The 15440-nt window shown below is 48.0% G+C and overlaps 1 non-coding gene across 1 annotated transcript; it reads left to right on the top strand.

The window, feature by feature from the left end:
- Positions 1 to 220: 220 nt before the first annotated feature.
- On the top strand, positions 221 to 361 carry LOC119624128 (U4 spliceosomal RNA). The gene has a single exon (XR_005240194.1). It is a non-coding gene; the product is annotated as a U4 spliceosomal RNA (small nuclear RNA).
- Positions 362 to 15440: the final 15079 nt, after the last annotated feature.

Genomic DNA, 15440 nt, shown 5'->3' with positions numbered 1-15440 from the left:
AGATTCCCCAGCGTCCCAAGCGAATGTTCTTATTATTTCCAAAATCTGAATGTTTGACACGAGATGTTCCAACAACAAAAAACCTCCCACGCAGATGGGCCTTAAATACGGCTGGTGGAGTGGGAACACGTCGTATCCACGGACACACTGGCAGGAACTCACCCTCAATGCAATGGGAGTCATCATCCGTGGGAGAGTGAGGCGCGAAGTTGGAATCTTCAGCTTTGCGCAGTGGCAGTATCGTAGCCAATGAGGTTTATCCGAGGCGCGATTATTGCTAATTGAAAACTTTTCCCAATACCCCGCCATGACGACTTGAAATATAGTCGGCATTGGCAATTTTTGACAGTCTCTACGGAGACTGATTTATTCCGCGTTTAAAAGAAGTTCATGTTGTATTAGCGAGTATAGTTTGTGAGATGTTGATGTTTGTTTTGTTTTTGTGTTAATAACCGGAGGTTGTATGGGATTTTGTGTGGATGCTGTGCGTCGTTTTCCAAAATGTATGACACGCAATATTGGAAATTGGGTTCCCAGGCAGTTATCATTAATATTTATCCAAATGCAGCTAGCAAGTGAGCTATTCCATCTCCTTTGTCGCTGAAGGTCACAGATTGCCTTAAAGGGAAAGGGGGGAACTCTGACACCAACACGTTAACACATCCAGTCTTCCTTTTTGTGTTTTTGAGATGGAGTTTTCGCTGTTGCACCGGCTGGAGTGCAGTGGCGCGATCTCGGCTCACTGCAACCTCCACATTCCGGGTTCAAGCGATTCTCTGTCTCAGCCTCTGGAGTAGCTGGGATTACAGGAGCCCACCACCACGACCGACTCCTTTTTGTGTTTTTAGTAGAGACGGGGTTTCGCCTTCTTGGCCAGGCTGGTCTCAAACTCCTGACCTCAGGTGATCAGCCCTCCTCGGCCTCCCAAAGTGCTGGAATTACAGGTGTGAACCACCACACCCGGCCCAAAGTCTTCCTCTTAAAGCGACCAAGAGGGAAAAAGGCACAGAAGAAGACTTGCTCAGGTCCTACTGTGGAGTCCTCGGCAGAGCAGGGGCTGATCAGGTTCTCTTGCCCCTAGTGTGGTACTTGTTCCCACTACACCAGCCTCTTCCAGTCTCATCTTTTTACGAAAACCTGGGCTGTCCATGGACAGAGGTCCTTGGGAGTCACAATCCTGGTCATGGCGGATCCAGCTGGACCTGTTTAGGACACCGCCCATAAAACACTCCTCCAGCCTGTAGCAAAAAGATGTGGCAAAAAGGGTGGCAACAATACCTACGAGGTCAAAGGCGGTGCTGGGAAAAACAGCTCCAGTGGCAAATTAAACTCAGTCCTCAGTTCAAGGACATGGAGGCGAAGGTAGCAGTAAGCTGAAATCGCGCCACTGCACTCCAGCCTGGGTGACAGTGAGACTCTGTCTCAAAAAAAAAAAAAAGAAGAAGAAACCGAGCGCGGTGACTCACACCTGTAATCCCAGCATTTCAGGGGGCCAAGGAGGGCAGATCACGAGGTCAGGAGATCAAGACCATCCTGGCTAACACAGTAAAACCCCGTTTCTACTAAAAATACAAAAAAAATTTAGCCAGGTTTGGTGGCGGGCACCTGTAGTCCCAGCTACTCGGGAGGCTGAGGCAGGAGAGTGGCGTGAACCCGGGAGGCGGAGCTTGCAGTGAGCCGAGATCCCGCCACTGCACTCCAGCCTGGGCGACAGAGCGAGACTCCGTCTCAAAACAAACAAACAAACAAACAAAAAATTGGATTATACTCTACATATAGTTCTATTACTTCCTTTTTCTTTCTGCTATACAATACATTGTGGACACATTTTCCATGCCAGCACCTAGTTCCCCTTTTCCCGTATAGATGTGACCTACCAAGGTTAACCAATCCCCCATACTGGACATGTGAGTTGTTTCCAGTTTTTCCCATAAGCAATGCTATAATGAATACACTTGATGCTACATCGTCTTTCCTTAATCTTGGGGTATTTGTGGGGGAAAATCTCTTTCTTTCTTTTTTTTTTTTCTTTAAACAGGGTCTTGCTCTGCTACCCAGGCTGGAGTGCAGTGGTGTGATCTTGGTTCACTGCAACCTCGACCTCCCAGGCTCAAGCTATTCTCCTGTCTCAGCCTCCCGAGTACCTGGGATTACAGGCATGTGCCACCACGCCCAGCTAATTTTTGTATTTTTTGTAGAGATGGGGTTTCACTATGTTAGCCAGGCTGGTCTTGAACTCCTAGACTCAAGCTTTTTGCCCACCTTAGCCTCCCAAAATGCTGGCACTATAGGCATGAGCTACCACGCAGGCCTGGGGAAAATTTCTTTTTTGAGATGGAGTTTCGCTCTTGTTGCTCAGGCTGGAGTGCAGTGGTGTGATCTCGGCTCATGGCAACCTCTGCCTCTCAGGTTCAAGCAATTCTCCTGCCTCAGCCTCCCGAATAGCTGGGATTACAGGCATCTGCCACCACGCCCGGTAATTTTGTATGTTTAGTAGAGACGGGGTTTCACCATGTTGGTCAGGCTGGTCTCAAACCCCTGGCCTCAGGTAATCTGGGCCTCGGGAAAATTTCTCTAGGTAGAATTGCCTCCTCAAAGGCCATGCTCACTTTGCACTTTAAGGGATATCCCCACACTGGCACCCCTAAGATTGTACCAATGTATTTGCCCAAAAAGCCACATATGAGGACATCTGGAGAAGGTTTGATATATACTTTTTTTTTTTTTTTTTTTTGTAGACGGAGTCTTGCTCTGTTGCCCAGGCTAGAGTGTAATGGTGCGATCTTGGCTCACTGCAACCTCCACCTCCTGGGTTCAAGTGATTCTTTCACCTCAGCCTCCCAAATAGCTGGGATTACAGGCGTGCGCCACCACGCCCAGCTAATTTTTGTATTTTTAGTAGAGATGGAGTTTTGCCATATTTGCCAGGCTGGTCTCGAACTCCTGACCTTGTGATCCACCTGCCTTTGCCTCCCAAAGTGCTGGGATTACAGGCGTGAGCCACCATGCCTGGCCTGATGCATACATTTGTAAGTGTTCTGCAGCTTTCATAGGGCTGTCACAGGTCGTCAGGGAGGGGAAGAAGCGGGAGGGTAAAAGTGCGCCCATTCTCCTGAGGTGCTGACTGTACAATCCAGCTTCAACCGAGGTTTGTCTTCCAGCTGTTTTCCAGGCAGAGAGAAGGGAGAAGGGGCTGAGTTGGGTGAGATAAAATGTCTCGGAGGGAGGAGAAATCTGGACTCATCCAAAACTTACTTTCTCCCTCTCCACCATATAGTGAATATCCTTGGATACATTAGCCACCCCACCCGCCATGAGGCCAACCCCCACCCACCCTCCCACCCGCTGGCTCCAGGGGATGGAAAAGTCCTCCTACAAGGGCTATCTCAGCAGGGAAAGGGCCCACAGACCCCTAAACAATCTGCTCAGTGTTCAAGGCACTGCAGAATGTTAGCAAGAATCGCCAGCTTCTAGGATAAAAATATCCCGTGCCCAAGGGGCCCTCAGTGTCTGTCTCAAAACAGAGCTGGCTCTAAGCTCTACAGTTTCTCCATCACTGGGAAATTAACTGAGGCCAACTGATTTTTTTTTTCCCCATGAAACTTTGAAGCCAGACTTGGGTTCAAGACCTTGCTTCGTTATTCTCTACTTGCATGACCACTCACCTACCCTCACCTACCTTCACTCACCTACCCTCACCTACCCTCTGGTGCCTCAGTGTCCCTGGCTGTAAAAACAAAGAGAGTCCTGGTTCTATCTCAGAGTTCAGCAGTTCTCCACCCTGACTATGTGTGCACGAAAACCACCTGAGGAGCTTTACAGAAATCCCTGTGCCCCGGCTGCATTCCAAACCCATTAAATCAGAATTTCTGAGGAATGGGTCAGGGCAAAAAAATGTGTATTAAAGCTTCCAATGTTATGTTTCTCCAAGGATGAGACCCATTACCAGAGAGATTTGGTGAGTTTTTTGTTTGTTTGTTTGTTTGTTTTTTTAGACGGAGTCTCGCTCTGCTGTCCAGGCTGGAGTGCAATGGCGCAATCTCAGCTCACTGCAACCTCCGCCTCCCGGGTTCAAGTGATTCTCATGCCTCAGCCGCCGGAGTAGCTGGAACTACAGGCACCCGCCACCACGCCTGGCTAAATTTTTTTGTATTTTTAGTAGAGACGGGGTTTCACCGTGTTAGCCAGGATGGTCTTCATCTGACCTCATGATCCACCTGCCTCAGCCTCCCAAAGTGCTGGGATTACAAGCATGAGCCACTGCGACCGGCCAGAGATTTGGTGAGTATTAAGTGAGATGATATGGGAAGATTGCTTCCTTTGGTGCCTGTTTCAGAGTTAAGTACTTTAGTGGGGGTGGGGTGGTCATGGAACTGACCAGCTAAGCCTAGGTGGTTGTCAAGGAGGGCTTCCTGAAGAAGGGGGTAGCTAAGCTGTGAACTGAAGGAGGAGAGGCATTAACCAGGTCAAAGAGGGCAGGATGGATTTTAGCAGCAGTAATAGCACTGGCAGGGGCCTGGAGACAGGAATATGTGACCTTTTTGTTGTGGTGGTGGTGGTTGTTGTTGAGATGGAGTCTCGCTCTGTTGCCCGGGGTGGAGTGCACTGGCACAATCTTGGCTCACTGCAACCTCCACCTGCCGGGTTTGGGCGATTCTCTGGCCTCAGCCTCCCGAGTAGCTGAGCTCACAGGTGTTCGTCACCACGCCTGGCTAATTTTTATATTTTTAGTAAAGACAGGGTTCCACCATGTTGACCAGGCTGGTCTCAGACTCCTGACCTCAGGTGATCCGCCTGCCTCAGCCTCCCAAAGTGCTGGGATTACAGGCATGAGCCACTGTGCCCAGCCTTTTTTTCTTTGTCTTTCTTTTTTAAGTTGGAGTTTCAGTCTGTCACCCAGGCTGGAGTCCAATGGCACCATCTCGGCTCACTGCAAGCTCCGCCTCCCAGGTTCAAGCAATTCTCCTGCCTCAGCTTCCCAAGTAGCTGGGATTACAGGTGTGGGCTACCACGCCCAACTGATTTTGTAGTTTAGGAGAGATGGGGTTTCACCACGTTGGCCAGGCTGGTTTCAAACTCCTGACCTCAAGTGATCCACCCACCTTAACATCCCAAAGTGTTGGGATTAGAGGCATGAGCCACCATGCCTGGTGTCTTGTTTGTTTGTTTGTTTTTGTCTCTTTTTTTTTTTTTTTTTTTTTTGAGATAGAGTCTCTCTCTGTTGTCCAGGCTGGAGTACAGTGGCGTAATCGCGACTCACTGCAGCCTCCACCTCCCGGGTTCAAGTGATTCCCGTGCCTTAGCCTCCCAAATACCTGAGGAGACTACAGGCATGCATCACCATCCCCAGCTAGTTTTTGTTTTTTTTTTTTTTTTGAGACAGAGTTTCACTCTTGTTGCCCAGGCTGGAGTGGAATGGCACGATCTCAGCTCACCGCAACCTCTGCCTCCCAGGTTCAAGCGATTCTCTTGCCTCAGCCTCCTGAGTAGCTGGGCTTACAGGCATGTGCCACCACACCTGGCTAATTTTGTATTTTTAGTAGAGACAGGGTTTCTCCATGTTCAGATAGGTCTCGAACTCCTGACCTCTGGTGATCCACCTGCCTTTGCCTCCCAAAGTGCTGGGATTATAGGCGGGAGCCACCATACCTGGCCATCATGGCCAATTTTTAAATTTTTTAATTTTTATTTTTTTGATGGAGTCTTGATCTGTCTCCCAGGCTGGAGTACAGTGACACAATCTCGGCTTACTGCAACCTCTGCCTCCTGGGTTCAAGTGATTCTCCTGCCTTAGCCTCCTGAGTAGCTAGGATTATAGGCATGCGCCACCACGCCCAGCTAATTTTTGTATTTTTAGTAGAGATGGGGTTTCGCCATGTTGACCAGGCTGGTCTCAAACTCTTGACCTCAAGTGGTCCACCCGCCTCGGCCTCCCTAATGTGCTGGGATTACAGGCATGAGCCACCACGCCCAGACCAACAAGGCTTATAGAACAACCTGAAAATCATTCCTAGTGAGTGGAGCTGAGAAGGGAGGAAGTACAGAGAGTTGGTGAGGAGGCACATACTGGGTCCTCTAATGAGATCATGAAAAGCCACTGGGCTTTATTCTGGTGTCATGAAGGTTTTATGCAGGACAGTAACCCAGACTGTGTCCTTCTCCCAAATTCAGAGGCAGCCAGAGCCTTCCCAAGGCACTGTGTCCAAGTTAGCTGGGAATCCTGGACTCGCCCAAAGGCTGTGGCACAACCCTGACACTTCTCTTCATGGAATCAGACAGTCTTGGGTTTGAATCCTGACTCTTCCACTTTGTAGCTGTAGCTGGGGGCAGGTGACTTTACTTAATAAGCCTCAGTTTCCTGGCCTGTAAATTAGACATAAAACACCCATTAGGTTTTAAAGACTTAACATGACACCTTACACATGTTAAACAATGTGTTCTCAATAATAATAATAATTATATATATATATATATATTTTTTTTTTTTTTTTTTTTGAGACGGAGTCTTGCTCTGTCGCCCAGGCTGGAGTGCAGTGGCACAATCTCGGCTCACTGCAAGCTCCGCCTCCCGAGTTCACACCATTCTCCTGCCTCAGCCTCCCGAGTAGCTGGGACTACAGGTGCCCACCACCACGCTAGGCTAATATTTTTTGTATTTTTAGTAGAGACGGGGTTTCACTGTGTTAGCCAGGATGGTCTTGATCTCCTGACCTCATAGTCCTCCCGCCTCAGCCTCCCAAAGTGCTGGGATTATAGGCGTGAGCCACCGTGCCCGGCAATAACAATAATTATTATTATTAATTTACAACAACTCGATTCAGCACTTGGGTGGCCGGATAAATTCCCAAACCTGTCCTTTTCCCTCTTAGCCCTAAAGTCTCACCTCTGTTCTTGGATGATGCTAATAGCTACAATTTCTCAGCCCCTTTCATGCATTTTTGTTTTTGTTGTTAAATCCACATAACAGCCATGGAAGGCATATATATGTTTTATTATCCAGATTTTCAAATAAGGCAACTGAGGCTCAGAGTGGTCAAGTCAGTTGGCCTCAAACCACACAACTACTAAGTATTAGACCTGTGGAACCTCACTCCTATTTTGCTGATGAGAAAAGCAGGGCTCAGAAAGGTGAAAGGTGAGGTATCATGCCTAAGACTACACAGTTGGCAAACAGAACTGGGAATTTTTTTTTTTTTTTTTAAGATGGGGTCTCACTCTGTTACTCAGGCTGGAGTGCAGTGGTGGAATCTCAGCTGACGGGACCTCCGCCTCCTGAGCTCAAGCGATCCTCCCACCTCCACCTCCCGAGTAGCTGGGACCACAGGCACCCACCACCAAGCCCGGCTAATTTTTTGTATTTCGGTAAAGACAGGGTTTCGCCATGTTGCCCAGGCTGGTCTCGAACTCCTGAACTCAAGTGATCCACCCGCCTTGGCCTGGGGAGTACTGGGATTATAGGCGTGAGCCACCACGCCCCGCCAGAACTGGTATTGAAACCCTTGCCTGTTTTGGGTTTGCTGGACACCAGGGGTCTCTCCCAGAGGGCCAAAGTGTCTGGTAGGACCCACCCTCTGAGCTATGAGGCTCCTCCTTGAGATAAGCCGGGGGAGGCTGGAAACTACCCCTATTCTGGGGCCCTCAGCATACCTTTCCAAATACCAACCCCTCCTTCCAGAATGCTCTTCCCACAGCCTCCCTTTCGCAAAAAAATCAGGCCAGAGTTAGCTCTTTTCCAGGAAACATTTTTAAGTCTCAGTTGAATCGTGCTTGAGCGGTTGAGGCCCCTCTTGTTAGTGTCTGTACTGTCTTTCTTTTCTTTTCCTTCTTTCTTTTTTTTGAGATGGAGTCTCACTCTGTCGCCTAGGTGGGAGTGCAGTGGCGCGATCTCAGCTCACTTGCAATCTTCGCCTTCTGGGTACAAGTGATTCTCCTGCCTCAGCCTCCTGGGTGGCTGGGACTACAGGCACGTGCTACCACGCCCGGCTAATTTTTTGTATTTTTCGTAGAGACAGGTTTCACTGTATTAGCCATGATGGTCTCGATCTCCTGACCTCGAGATCGAGGTCAGCCTCCCAAAGTGCTGGGATTACAGGCATGAGCCACCGCTCATGGCCTGGCTCTCTCTCTTTCTATTTCTCTTTCCCCCTTCCCCCCTCCCTTCCTTCCATCCTTCCTTCCTTCCCTCCTTTTCCCTCCTCCCTCCCTTTCTCTCTTTCTCTCTTTCTTTCTTTTTTGAAACAAGGACTGGCTTTGTCACCCAGGCTGGAGTGTAATGGTGTGATCATGGCTCACTGCAGCCTCCAACTCCTGGGCTCAAGCAATCTTCCTTCCTCAACATCCGGAGTACCTAGGACTACAAGTTGGCAGCTCTACAACTGGATAATTTTTTAAGGTTTTGTGGAGATGGGCTGTTTTCCTGAACTCAAGCAATCCTCCCGCCTGGCTTCCCTAAGTGCTGAGCTTATAGGCACCAGCCACCACACCCGGCCAGTAGTGACATTGGTTTTTTTTTTTTTTTTTTTTTTTTGAGAGTCTCGCTCTGTCGCCGGGGCTGGAGTGGGAGTGCAGTGGCTGGATCTCAGCTCACTGCAAGTTCCGCTTCCCAGGTTCACGCCATTCTCCTGCCTCAGCCTCCCGAGTAGCTGGGACTACAGGCGCCCGCCACCTCGCCCGGCTAGTTTTTTTTTTTTTTGTAGTTTTAGTAGAGACGGGGTTTCACCGTGTTAGCCAGGATGGTCTCAATCTTCTGACCTCGTGATCCACCCATCTCGGCCTCCCAAAGTGCTGGGATTACAGGCTTGAGCCACCGCGCCCGGCCGTGACATTGTTTTAAATGTACTTTTTAAAAATTTTTTATTTTATTTTATTTTATTTATTTTATTTTATTTTATTTTTTTGAAACAAAGTCTCCCTCTTGTTGCCCAGGCTGGACTGCAGTGGTGCGATCTTGGCTCACTGCAACCTCCCACTCCTGGGTTCAAGCAATTCTCCTGCCTCAGCCTCCCCGGTAGCTGGGATTACAGGCATGCACCACCATGCCGGGCTAATTTTTGTATTCTTAGTAGAGATGGGGTTTCACCATGTTGGCCAGGCTGGTCTAGAACTCTTGACCTCGTGATCCGCCTGCCTCGGCCTCCCAGAATGCTGGGATTACAGGTGTGAGCCACTGTGCATGGCCTATTTTTTAAAAATATTAATTTGTTTTAGCAATAGATTAAGTTACATATGTAGGCCAAACTCAGTGGCTCACACCTATAATCCCAGCACTTTGGGAGGCCGAGGCGGGCAGATTACCTGAGGTCAGGAGTTTGAGACCAACCTGGCCAACGTGGTGAGACCCCATCTCTACTAAAAATACAAAAAATTTAGCTGGGAACGGTGGCGCGCATCTGTAATCCCAGCTACTCAGGAGGTTGAAGCAGGAGAATCGCTTGAACCCAGCAGGTGGAGGTTGCAGTGAGCCGAGATGGTGCCATTGGACTCCAGCCTGGAGATAGAGCAAGACTCCGCCCCTTAAAAAAAAAATCAAACAATGCGAAAGAGTACTTAGTGAAATCTTCTTTCTACTCTTGATTCCCAGCCACCCCATTCCTCCAGCCCCACCCCTAGCCAGATAACATTGGTAGTGTGCATTCTTCCAGAGTTGCTCCAACTTGTATTTTTTTTTTTTTTTTTTTTTTGAGACACGGCCTCACTCTGTCCTCCAGTCTGGAGTATAGTGGCACACTACATCCTCCACCTCCTGGACTCAAGTGATCCTCCTACCTCAGTCTCCCAAGCAGCTGGGACTACAGGCACCCAACATCATGCCTGACTCACTTTTTTGTAATTTTTTTAGAGATGGGTTTTCACCATGTTGCCCAGGTTGGTCTGGAACTCCTGGGCTCAAGCAGTCCACCTGTCTTGACCTCCCAAAGTGTTGGGATTACAGGCGTGAGCCACTGCACCCAGCCTTGTATAAATATCTTTTTTTTTTTTTTTTTTGAGACGGAGTTTCACTCTTATTTCCCAGGCTAGAGTGCAATTGCTTGATCTCTGCGCAACGCAACCTCCCCCTCCGGATTCAAGCGATTCTCCTGCCTCAGCCTCGCGAGTAGCTGGGACTACAGGTGTGCGCCACCACACCCAGCTAATTTTTGTATTTTTAGTAGAGATGGGGTTTCACCAAGTTGGCCAGGCTGGTCTTGACCTCCTGACCTCGTGATCTGCCTGCCTCGGCCTCCCAAAGTGCTGGGATTACAGACGTGAGCCACCACGCCTGGCCTGTATAAGTATCTTATAAACATATTGTATCCCACTTTTCCTACAAATGATACACACGTTACCTACATTTTTCAGTGTTATTTTTTCAGATCTTGGAGGCTGTTTCATATCAGTACATTTGAGCTTCCTGGGATCTTTTCTGTGGCTAATTTTCCATTGTAGGACTGTATATGATTTAATTAACCAGCCCCCTATTGATGGATATTTGAGTTGTTTCCAGTCTCTTGCTCCTAAAAACAGCACTGCGGCTGGGCGCAGTGGCTCAGGCCTGTAATCTCAACACTGTGGGAGGCCGAGGCAGGCGGATCACGAGCTCAGGAGTTCGAGACCACCCTGGCCAACTTGGTGAAACCCCCATCTCTACTAAAAATACAAAAATTAACCGGGCGTGGTGGCTCATGCCTGTAATCCCAGCTACTTGGGAGGCTGAGGCAGGAGAATTGCTTGAATCTAGGAGGCAGAGGTTGCAGTGAGCTGAGATTGCGCCATCACACTCCAGCTCTGGGCGACAGAGCAAGACTCCATCTTGCGGAGGAAAAAAAAAAAACAACACTGCAGTTAAGACCCCTGTACTGTCTGGGGTGTCAGTCCTGGGAAGATCTGTGAATGGCCTGAGAAAGAGGAGAGAGGTTTGGCTGGGGGCCAGGATATTGGGGTTTTCATCCTGATGCTACAACTAATTATGCAGCCCAGTTCACTCATCTCCTGGTATCTCCATGTCACCAGCCTTTCATTCGTTCAAAAATAGTTACTCAAACCTACCATGCCAGATGCTGGTGAACAAGCAGCAAGCAGGACAGACATAGTCCTTGTTCTCATAGCCCTGACATTTTAATGGGGGAGGCAGAGACAAATGATAAACAATTACACACATAAACGCAGAACATAATGGCAGCAGGTGAACATCAACAGATACCAGGGTAAGGAGATCTGATTGGGTGGAGTACGGGAGACTTCAGATAACACGTTCAGGACCCGCAGAGGTGGCATGTGAACAGCTATGCGAGATCTGAGACCAGCTATGCCGAGATCCCAAAGTGCTGGGATTACAGGCATGAGCCACTGCACCTGGCCCAATAAAGTTGATTTTTTTTTAACAAAACATAACATTGCCGGGAGCTCACGCCTGTAATCCCAGCACGTTGGGAGGCTGAGGGGGTGGATCTCCAGAGGTCAGGAGTTCGAGACCAGACTGGCCAACACGGTGAGACACAGTGTCTACTAAGAATACAAAAAACGACCCAGGCGTGGGGCATTGATGGTAGTCCCAGCTACTCAGTAGGCTGAGGCAGGAGAATCACTTGAACCTAGGAGGTGGAGGTTGCAGTGAGCCAAGATCACACCACTGCACTCCAGCCTGGATCACAGAGTGAGACTCTGTCTCAAAATAAATAAATAAGTAAATAAATAAATAAAATAAAATAAAATAAAAAAAAGATAACATTAGGCTGGGTGCCGTGGCTCACACCTGTAATCTCAGCACTTTGGGAGGCCAAGGTGGGTGGATCACCCAAGGTCAGGAGTTTAAGACCAGCCTGGCCAACATGGCAAAACCCTATCTCTACTAAAAATTTTTAAAAAAAAAATTAGCCTAGTGTGGTAGCACGTGCCTGTAGTCCCAGCTACTTGGGAGGCTGAGGCAGGAGAATGGCGTGAACCTGGGAGGCAGCAGTTGCAGTGAGTCAAGATTGCACCATTGCACGCCAGCCTGGGCGATACAGCAAAACTCCATCTCAAAAAAAATTTAAAAACATAACATTGGCTTATTGGCTTCTGGGTAGAAAATTGACAATAGGGGTCCAGTTTGGAGGTTCATGCAGTAATCCCAAGCAAGAGAGGGCAGTGCATGGCTGCACCTAGAGATATAATGGCGCAATGGTGCAACCATGCACCAGAGATATAATGGTGAAAATGAGGTGGTGGGGTGGGAATTGGGCTACACTTTGCAGATGGCCAGGCAGAACTGGGTGTGGAAATCAAGGACAGGAAGGAATAGAGGATGACTTCCAGGTGGGCACCTGGTCAACATGTGGGGTCCTTAAGTGATAGAGAGGAGGATGAAGGTGGAAATCCAGCCCCCTTCACCTGAGAAAAGGTTGGAGAATCTCTTGAGATCCTTTTTGACCTTATAATACTTTTTCTTTAACTTTTTTTTTTTTTTTTTGAGATAGGTATCTCACTCTGTTGCCCAGGCTGGAGTGCAGTAGCCCAATCTCGGCTTATTGCAACCTCTGTCTCCCGAGTTCAAGTGATTCTATCTGCCTCAGCCTCTCAAGTAGCTGGAATTACAGGTGCACGCCACCACACCCGGCTAATTTTTGTGTTTTTAGTAGGGACAGAGTTTCACCATGTTGGCCAGGCTGGTCTTGAACTCCTGACCTCAAGTGATCTGCCCACCTCGGCTTCCCAAAGTGCTGGGATTATAGGCATGAACCACCATGCCCAGTCACAATTCTTTGTTTATAAGCCCTCCCAGGCAGGCATGCCATGTGGAGAAGACAATATCCCCATCTCACAGATGAGAAAACTGAGGCTAAGAGAGACTCTCCCAGGATCCCCAACTGGGAACTAAGGAAAACTGGAATTCTATCTCTAGCTCAAATCTTCTTTTTTTTTTTTTTTTTTTTTTTTTTTTGAGATGAACTCTTGCTGTGTCACCCAGGCTGGAGTGCAGTGGCATAATCTTGGTTCACTGCAACATCTGCCTCCCAGGCTCAAGTGATCCACCCATGTCAGCCTCCTGAGTAGCTGGGACTATGGGGCCTGCACCATCACACCTGGCTAATTTTTGTATTTTTAGTAGAGATAACGTTTCGCCATGTTGGCCAGGCTGGTCTTGAACTCCTGACCTCAGGTGATCCACCCTCCTCAGCCCTAAGCCTCCCAAAATGCTGGGATTATGGGCGTAAGCCACCACGGCCGTCCCTACATAGTTTTCTTTAAGTGGACCCACTTTAAAAAAAAAAAAGTCCTGGCACGGTAGCTGACCTGTAATCCCAGCACTTTGGGAGGCTGAGGTGGGCAGATCACGAGGTCAGGAGATTTAGACCATTCTGGTTAACATGGTGAAACCCCATCTCTACGAAAAATACAAAAAATTAGCTGGCATGGTGGGCGGGCGCCTGTAATCCCAGCTACTCCGGAGGCTGAGGCAGGAGAATTGCTTGAACCCAGGAGGCAGAGGTTGCAGTGAGCCAAGATCGCGCCACTGCACCCTAGCCTGGGCGACACAAGGAGACTCTGTCTCAAAAAAAAAAAAAAGTCCGAGTGGGCTGGCTCAAGCCTGTAATCCCAGCACTTTGGGAGGCTGAGGCAGGTGGATCACTTGAGGTGAGGAGTTCCAGACCAGCCTGGCCAACATGATGTTTCTACTAAAAATACAAAAATTAGCCAGGCATTGTGGTGCAGGCGTGTAATCCCAGCTACTCAGGAGGCTGAAGCAGGAGAATCAATTGAACCCACAAGGCAGAGGTTGTGGGGTGCCAAGATCGCACCACTGCACTCCAGCCTGGGCAACAGAGTGAGACTCTGAAAAAAACCCAAAAACCAAAACAAACAAACAAAAACCTTCTATTTATCCTAAACAATAATATTGGGGCCGGGCGCGGTGGCTCAAGCCTGTAATCCCAGCACTTTGGGAGGCCGAGACGGGTGGATCACGAGGTCAGGAGATCGAGACCATCCTGGCTAACACGGTGAAACCCCGTCTCTACTAAAAAATACAAAAAAACTAGCCGGGCGAGGTGGCGGGCGCCTGTAGTCCCAGCCACTCGGGAGGCTGAGGCAGGAGAATGGCGTGAACCCGGGAGGCGGAGCTTGCAGTGAGCTGAGATCCGGCCACTACACTCCAGCCTGGGCGACAGAGCGAGACTCTGTCTCAAAAAAAAAAAAAAAAACAACAATAATATTGGAACCATCTGAGGTTTTGTGTGCTAATTAGATAATTTTCTAATACATAAACACGTGACTATTAAAATAAGAAATCTGAGCTGGGCATGGTGGCTCATGCCTGTAATCCCAGCACTTTGGGAGGTTGAGGTGGGAGGATTCCTTGAGCCCAGGAGTTTGAGACAAGTTGGGCAACAAAGTGAGACCTCTGTCTCTGCAAAAAATATAAATAAAATAATAAAATAGATCTTTGTACTAGCTACAACCTCTCATTCCACCAGTGGCAGTTAGTCACACTACATTTGGGAGAATTATACCTGGAACCACCCTACAGTGTTGCGTGTCAACTCAGTACTCATGAAATATACATGATATATTTATCTAGATATAGCTGTTGTAGACCGCACTTTGCCAACACATAGTGAACAGACTAACACGACACTTAAACTTACACTTCTGCTCCTTAAGAACTGACCTGCAGGAAATCATTAAGGAAGTGCTCCGAGATTTAGCTACAAGGATGTCCTCCTAGCATTGCTGATTGTAGTGAAAATTTGGAACTAACTAAATTTTATCAGGAGATTGGTTAAGTAAATCCTGGTACAATTATACGATGCAATGCTGTTTTACTCAAGGAATTGATGTTTCAGAAAAATGTTAAATGCCATGAAAAGATGCTCACACTGGGCTGGCCACAGTGGCTCATGCTTGTAATTCCACCACTTTGGGAGGCCAAGACTGGACGACTGGTTGAGCCCAGGAGTTCGAGAACAGGCTGGACAACATAGGGAGACCCCCATCTCTACAAAAAATTTAAAACAATAACTAGATGTGGTGGCGCACACCTGTAGTCCCAGCTACTCAAGAGGCTGAGGTGGGAGGATCACTTGAGCCTGCGAGGTCAAGGCTGCAGTAGCCGTGTTTGCACCACTGTACTCCAGCCTGGGTGACAGAGGGAGACCCTGTCCCAAAAAAAAAAAAAAACCCAAACAAAAAACAAAGTAGTGATAAATGGGTAAATGAGAAAACCAAGTTTCAAAACAATGTGCAAAAATATTCAAATACATATTTAATGTTTTATATCTAAAAACATTGTGTGTATGTTTTTTGTGTGTAAGAGAACGCTCTGGAAAACATACAACTGGTCAGTCTTTTATTTTTGGATTATGAATTTTAATTTTCATCTTAGTTTATTCATTTTAAAATAAGTTTTTTACTTTAAAAGATATCTGTAGGTCTGAATCTGAAAGGAAATCCAATAAAAAATAAAATAAAAATAAAGAAGAGGT

This window comes from Chlorocebus sabaeus, chromosome 11 (assembly GCF_047675955.1).
Source record: "Chlorocebus sabaeus isolate Y175 chromosome 11, mChlSab1.0.hap1, whole genome shotgun sequence".
In the NCBI taxonomy this organism is placed as follows: Eukaryota; Metazoa; Chordata; class Mammalia; order Primates; family Cercopithecidae; genus Chlorocebus; species Chlorocebus sabaeus.
This window is presented reverse-complemented; position numbering and strand designations above follow the sequence as displayed.